Genomic DNA, 7846 nt, shown 5'->3' on the forward strand with positions numbered 1-7846 from the left:
ATGAAAAGGAAAAAGTAGATGACACTGGAAGATGAGTTCCAAGGCCAGAAGGTATCCAATATGCTACTGGGGAAGAGTGGAGGGCAATTACTAATAGCTCCAGAAAGAATAAAGAGACTGGGCCAAAGTGGAAATGTCGATCGGTTGTGGATGTGTCTGGTGGTGAAAGTAAAGTTCAATGCTGTAAATAACAATATTGCATAGGAACCTGGAATGTTAGGTCCTTGAATCAAGTTTGGTAAATTGGATGTGGTCAAGTAGGGAATGGAAATATTGAGTATCGACATATTAGGAATCAGTGAACTAAGGTGGTTGGGAATGGGTAAATTTAGTTCAGATGACCATTATATTGGCTACTGTTGGCAAGATCATTGTGATCACATCTTCTGGGGTCAGGTAATCACATTGGCAAATGATCCCTTAGAAGAAAACAGCTTGAAATACAGTACTTGGGTGCATCCTCAAAAATGACAGAATGATCACATGGTCTTGTGGGGCTAGATGTAATATATGTGAACATAGATGTAGCATATTTGAGCTATAGGAAAAGCAGGGAGGTTGCAAATGGACTTAATATGGTTGCAAGGTTTCTGCATTTTATATGAACTAGTACAATATTAACTCTAGATTGCGAAAAGTTAAGGATGTATACTATAATCGTTGAGTACCCAGTAAGAAAATACAGAGATATAACTGAAAAGCCAATTTAGGAGCTTCCCTGACGGTCTAGTGGTTGAGAATCTGCCTGCTGATGCAGGGGTCATGAGTCTGATCCCTGGTCTGGGAAATTCCCACATGTCGCAGAGGAACTAAGCCACATGTGCCACAGTGACGGAGCCAGTGCTCTAGAGCCCATGAGCCACAATTACTGAGCATCTGAGCTGCGACTACTGAAGCCCATGAGCCTACAGCGTGTGTTCTGCAACAAGGGAACCCACTGCAATAAGAAGCCCATGCACCGCAAGAAAGAGTAACCCTCCCCACCACCCCACCAACTAGCCACAAGGTCTGTGCGCAGCAATGAGAACCCAGAAGAACCAAAAAGAAAGAAAGAAAGAAAGAAAAACCAGGACTTCCCTGGTGGTCCAGTTGTTAAGACTCTGTACTCCCAATGCAGTGGGCCCAAGTTCGATTCCTGGTCAGGGAAATAGATAGCGCATGCCTCAACTAAGAGTTTGCTTGCCACAGCTAAGACCTGGTTCAGCCAATTAAAGAAATACATAAATAAATATTCTTAAAAAAAGCCAGTTTTTTGTTCAGTTGCTAAGTCATGTCCAACTCTGCTACCCCATGGATTGCAACATACCAGGCTCCCTTGTCCTTCACTATCTCCTGGACTTTGCTCAAACTCATGTCCACTGAGTTAGTGATGTTGTCCAACCATCTCATCTTCTGCCAGCCCCTATTCCTCCTGCCTTTAATCTTTCCCAACATCAGAGTCTTTTCCAATGAGTTGGCTCTTCATATCAGGTGGCCAAAGTATTGGAACTCCAGCTTCAGCACCAGTCCTTACAAAGAATATTCAGGATTGATTTCCTTTAGGATTGACTGGTTTGATCTCCTTGAAGTCCAGGGGATTCTCAAGAGTTCTTAGCCATCACAATTCAAAAGCAGCAATTCTTCAGTGCTCAGCCTTCTTTATGGTTCAACTTTCATATCTGTACATGACTACTGGAAAAACCGTAGCTTTGATTATACAGACTTTGTTGGCAGAGTGATGTCTCTGCTTTTGAATATGTTGTCTAGGTTTGTCATAGCTTTCCTTCCAAGGAGCAAGTGTCTTTTAATTTCAAGGCTGTAGTCACCATCTGCAGTGATTTCAAAGCCAAGGGGAGGAAAAAAGCCAAGAGATAAATGAAAATAGAGTTCTAAAAAAACTTTTTTTTGTGTGCAATAACTAAAAAGAAGGCAGGAAAGTAGAAACAGGACAAAAAACAGAACAAAACAAAACAAACCCAACAAAAAACCCAGCAAGGACAAACAAAAAACAAATAAAGAAATAGTGGACCTAAATCCTACTGTTCAACTATTACATCAAATATTAGTGAACTAACATGCTATATACATACCTCCCCCCCCCCCCCCCCCACCACTTAAGGGTTAAAGGTGTAAGTCCATTTTTGGAGTTGTTTGATTCATATTTTTGAAAAAAACTTCTTTGGATGGCTCCTTTAGTACACAGATATAGAGTAAGGAAGGATCTACCCATTGTGCCATTATTAACACTCTGTTCCCAGCCCAGTAACAACTAGCCCTCGATCACAGGTTTACTTCCTGGGTAAACTTATGTGTTCAGCAACCAGCAAGAGCTGGGCCAAGAAGAGGTGGGCCACATGGGTAGCCAGCATCTTGGTCTCAGGTCTTCCTGGACAGAGTACTAACCAAGAAGAAAGTGACATTGCCTTCCATTTTTAAAAAAGCACCAGTTTGTTTCCTAGAAATCCATCTCTATAAGTACTTTATATGGTATATCCATCATGCCATGATTATAGGAAAGAGAGAATCAAAGAGACACACTAAACAGTGAGCAGGAAAACAGAACTGTTGAAACAGAGAAGGGTTGATTTTTGAAAAGGGGTAGTTCAAATAAACCTGGGGTCAGGTAATCAGGCTTAATCTTATAAATTGGGTGGTCACAACCAAATAGTGTGTTGATAACCAGGGAGTGTGTCAGACATAACCGATACATAATATGTGCCATGATACTGTCTTGGGTCTTTTTTTATACATATTACCTCCCTTACTATTGGAGAAAGTGAAAGTGAAGTCGCTTAGTCATGTCCGACTCTTTGCAACTCCATGGACTGTAGCCTACCAGGCTCCTCTGTCCAAGGGATTTTCCAGGCAATAGTACTGGAGTGGATTGCCATTTCCTTCTCCAGGGGATCTTCCCAACCCAGGGATCGAACCCGGGTCTCCCGCATTGTAGACAGACGCTTAATCATCTGAGCCACCAGGGAAGTCCTACTATTGGAGAAGGAGGTGGCAACTCACTCCAGTATTCTTGCCTAGAAAATCCCATGCATAGAGGATACAGCCCATGGGATCGCAGAGGGTTGGATACGACTGAGCAACTGAGCACCTTACTATAATCCTATAATGAACTTATTATTACACTGATCTAATAAATGAGGGAAATAATGTCCAGGAAGAGTAAGAGATTTGCTTTTCTTCATGGAAACATAGCTGCTAAGAGACTGAGCTGGGTGTTCTGACTTCAACTCCTTCACTCTTTATGAAATAGCATACCTGTCTCAAGAGTCAGGAGACTTAAGTTTAGGGCAGCTCATCAGAGTCAAGGGATTAGGGAAACTGGACTTGAAGTTAATTCCAGTTCATCTAGAGGGCTTCTCAGTCTTCCTGTGGGGCAAGGGTTGTTTCTGGGGTTCTGCGTGCCTGGCCTATGAAGAATAGTAGGTGAGTCCTGATAAGAGGAAGCAAGTAGATTCATCTGCTTAGAGATACTGACCGTGCCTTGAGGTGGAATCGAGGTGGCCCAGAGCTGCTGTATACAGAAACAGACCCCAGAGCTTGGATGCGCCTTTAGGGAGTGTTTTGTCCACCGGCTTAAACAAACTATCCAAGCCAAAGAACACAAGCCACTGTTGAAACAGAAGGACAAGTACATTCCTTGAGATTATACCTAAAGGGAAGACAAGAAGAAAGGAAAGTGGGGATGTTCCCAGGCCTTTGATCTTGTCTACCTGCCACAGGCCTCTCCTCCCCCTCCGAGAGACTTCCTGAGGCAGGAAGTGGTGACATCACCCTGGTTTGTCAGCAGCCTCATGCTCTGAGTCATCAGGATTGCTGGCATAGTTCTCCAGGAGATCTCCAAGCAGATAATTTGCTCCCCTTGTAGGGCCTTGGCAACGTGCAACAAATCGTTCTGTGAGCTGCCAGACTTCCATTCCTGAGTGGGGTTTCCTCCTTGGAATGTCACTCAGGGTCCTTAAAAGGAGCATCTCCAAACTTTTACTTCACATCATCCCATAGTAACTAACTGGAAGTGGGGGTTGTTGGTCATCAAAATAGACAATGGAATGAATTACAGTGAATTTTAGCCATTTCCCCATGTGGAACATGAACATGCGTTCCAATAACTTATTATTTTAACCAATGTGTAGGAAAATATCTTTCTATATAAATGGGTGCCCCGGATGATTGTTTCTGTAGGACAGATCTCTAGATGTGGATTGGAGGGATCATTTAATTTAAATAGGGCAAGTAAAAACAACACAAACAAGAGCATTTGTGTTGTTTTAATTTATCCCATTTAAAGCCTTTTGTCAAGGAAATTTGCAAATAAATATAAAAGTAGAGAGAAAAGTATAATGAACATCCACTCCTCATTTATCTAGGTTTCACAATGATCAATTCAGAAACTCTTAATTTACCTTTTCCCTTGCCTTCTCGCCCCTTATTATTATTTTTTGGCCATACTCCAGGCTCATGGAATATTAGTTCCCCGCCCAGGAACAGAACCCATGCCCTTGGCAGTGAAAGTGCAAGGTCCTAAACACTGGACTGCCAGGGAATTATTGCCTTTAGATTATTTTAAAGCAAATTTCAGGCATTGTATCATTTCATTTGTAACTATTTCAGTATGCTCACTTCAAGTTGATTTTTTGGTGTGTTTTTTCTTAATACGTATATTTTATAGAAGTATAGTTGATTTACAGTGTTTCAGGTGCACAGCAGGATGATTCAGCTATACATATATTATTTTTGAGGTTAGTTTCCATTATAGCTTATTACAAGATGTTGACTATAGATCCCTGTGCTATGCAGTAGACCTTTGTTGCTTGTTGCCTATTTTTTTTAAAATTAGAAATCTAGCGTTCTATTCATACTGTCAAACAAGTGAAATCAAAAGCTGATTATTATTTAAAAAAAAACATAACCACAACATGATCTTAGCATCTCAAAAATGAATAATTCTTTAACATCATCCAGATATGTCATTTTAAATCTGAATAGGTTCTCAAAAATTGTCCTTCAAAAAACAAACAAAAAAATTCCTCATTGACCCTTCCACCATCAGTGCTGCAGAATTCTGGGAGGACAGGCAGGGTACAAGGAAGGAACTTGCATTACCCAATGTTGAAATGTGAAGAGCGACACCAAGAAATGGCGCTGTGGTAAGAGCGGAAGTTGAACCCACCAGTGGTCTCTGAGCTCTCTTCATACATTTCACTGCCTTAAAGGACGGTCTTGAATAGCAGACAACATCAAAAGGCAGCTGTGCTTTTCTCAGAATAAAACAGCTGAACTAAACAACCAAAACCAAACAGCTGTACTGCCTTTGGATTTAGTGTTACATTAAAATTAGATGTTTTCTTTTCTCTGCCTTTTTTTTTTCTAGAAAGAAACAATTGAAGAGTTGTATTTCAGACATAAATGTTATGTTCAAATCATGTGTGCACACAGCCTACAGTACTTCCATACTTCTTATGGAAATTTGACTGATAACATTGTCACACATAAACTTAGACCCTCTCTGTTGTTTTCATTATTCAATACTACTTAATTATTTAGAATTTGCCTGGGTACAGTGACAACTATTTATGATCCAGAAGTGGAAGCTCAAATGCAAATGTTTATGTTATTTGTAAAAAATATGAAAAAATTTCATGGAATTGAAACAGCTTAAACTTCATTTTAAAAAAGGGATTATTTATTTCCTTTATAGAAAAATTAATTATTATCTTACAGTCTAAACTAAACGGAACAATATGGGCAAAGAACAAAACACTGTCTCAATTCTTCCTAACAATAAGCCTGAAAAAAGTGAAAGTATTAGTTGGTCAGTAGTGTCTGACTCTTTTCGACTCCATGAGCTGTAGCCTGCCAGAATAAGCCTATAATCATCCCCCCACCCCCCAAATAGGTGATACCTTTCATTAAATTTTGCATTACAAAATATGACATGCTGATAGTAGAAATATGATCAAGCTGAAAGAAGAAACTAAAGATATCTATGGTTGCACTATTTATTCTTCAGATATAACCTGGTATCCATGCTAGTCATTGTCACATCCTGCCATTCATAAACCCATTTCCAAACTTAAAGGGTTATATCATCGATTCTCGTCGGTAATCTGCTTTGTTTTCTACTTGTGTTATGGCAATTTTTCCATGTCATTAATTATTTTCATGATGTAATTTACATAGTTCCACAAAAGTGTTTTTAATCTTTTTCTCCCTGTGAGTGTATTTTGGGTGTGAGGTTCTTTAGAAGCAGAGAAGAGGAAACTGACTGGAGACCAATGCTTTTCAAATTATGTGTGATAAAGGACAGTTTTTCAAATTTCCAATCTATTGTGAGATTGATACTTTAAAAAATATGGTAAAGTAAGAGAAATGAAATATGAATTTAAAAAACCATTTTCAAGAAAATATTAAATATTTAAAAGAAAAATAAAATCAAAGTATACAAAGATCCAGTTCAAACTTTTTAATATTAGATGTGACAGATATTACTTTGTGAAATGGTCATACAAATTTCAGAGTGTTTATTCTCAATATTTTTGTTGATATTATCACAGACTAGTGGCAGTTCCATTGTCTCCATTTTGATTACATTGCTTTAGACCTTCCCAAGAACATGACCACACCACCATGGCTATCCTGGTTATTAAGATCAACCCTGAATATTCATTGGAAGGACTGATGCTAAAAATGAAGCTACAATACTTTGACCACCTGATGCAAAGAGCTGACTCATTGGAAAAGCTCCTGATGCTGGGAAAAATTGAGGGTAGGATGAGAAGGGGGCAACGGATGAGATGGTTGCATGGCATCACCGATTCAACAGACATGAGTTTGAGCAAACTCCGGGAGATAGTGAAGGACAGGAAAGCCTGGCGTGCTGTAGTCCATAGGGTCGCAAACAGTCGGACATGACTGAGCGACTAAACAAGAAGAACGTTAAGTAAATGGTTCTCTTTATAAACAATCAAGGGTAGAAAAGTTAAATCATCATTTTAATTTGCTATTGGAGAGTAGAGCCAACAATCTTCAACTCTCTCCCATATTCCACACACAGGAAGGCCAGAAGGGACCTTGGGGTGTTTTAGTGAATGGTCACGGGAGTGTCATTCCTTGGGCTTCCCCTACACACAGTCTTGGCCCCACACCCATGAAACACAGAGTGTGCAGGAAACCTATCTTTCTATCTTTCCTCTACCACACTATCCTTTGAGACTGATTCCGGACTGTTCTCTGGATAAGCCAACCAATGAAATGGCCCACATAGCTCTTGCTTTTAATATGATTGATCCTTTTAAGCAGCTTTACTGAGGTGTAATGGAGAGGGCAATGGCACCCCACTCCAGTACTCTTGCCTGGAAAATCCCATGGATGGAGGAGCTTGGTAGGCTGCAGTTCATGGCATCTCGAGGAGTTGGACACAACTGAGCGACTTCACTTTCACTTTTCAATTTCATGCACTGGAGAAGGAAATGGCAACCCACTCCAGTGTTCTTGCCTGGCGAATCCCAGGGACAGGGGAGCCTGGTGGGCTGCCGTCTACGGGGTCACACAGAGTCATGACTGAAGCGACTTAGCAGCAGGAGCGGCAGCATTGAGATATAACTGACAGGCTATAAGCTGCACATACTTAAAGCATACAATTTGATGTGTTGACACACACACACACACGCATATATATGTAGCCTTAATATAGCCTAATGCAAGTCCTTTCTCAAATTTATGCTTTTCAAATATATATATATATACACACACATCTTTGAAACCATCTCCAAATCAAAGTAGTGAAGATATAAATCACCCAGTCTTTTCATGCCCCATTAAAGTTCTTTTCTGTGCCCCTCCTGCCTCCTTCCCT

The 7846-nt window shown here is 40.2% G+C and overlaps 1 non-coding gene across 1 annotated transcript; it reads left to right on the plus strand.

The window, feature by feature from the left end:
• The first annotated feature begins 1074 nt into the window (after window positions 1-1074).
• TRNAG-CCC (transfer RNA glycine (anticodon CCC)) lies at window positions 1075-1147 on the plus strand. The gene has a single exon. It is a non-coding gene; the product is annotated as a tRNA-Gly (tRNA).
• Window positions 1148-7846: the final 6699 nt, after the last annotated feature.

This window comes from Budorcas taxicolor, chromosome 12 (assembly GCF_023091745.1).
Source record: "Budorcas taxicolor isolate Tak-1 chromosome 12, Takin1.1, whole genome shotgun sequence".
In the NCBI taxonomy this organism is placed as follows: Eukaryota; Metazoa; Chordata; class Mammalia; order Artiodactyla; family Bovidae; genus Budorcas; species Budorcas taxicolor.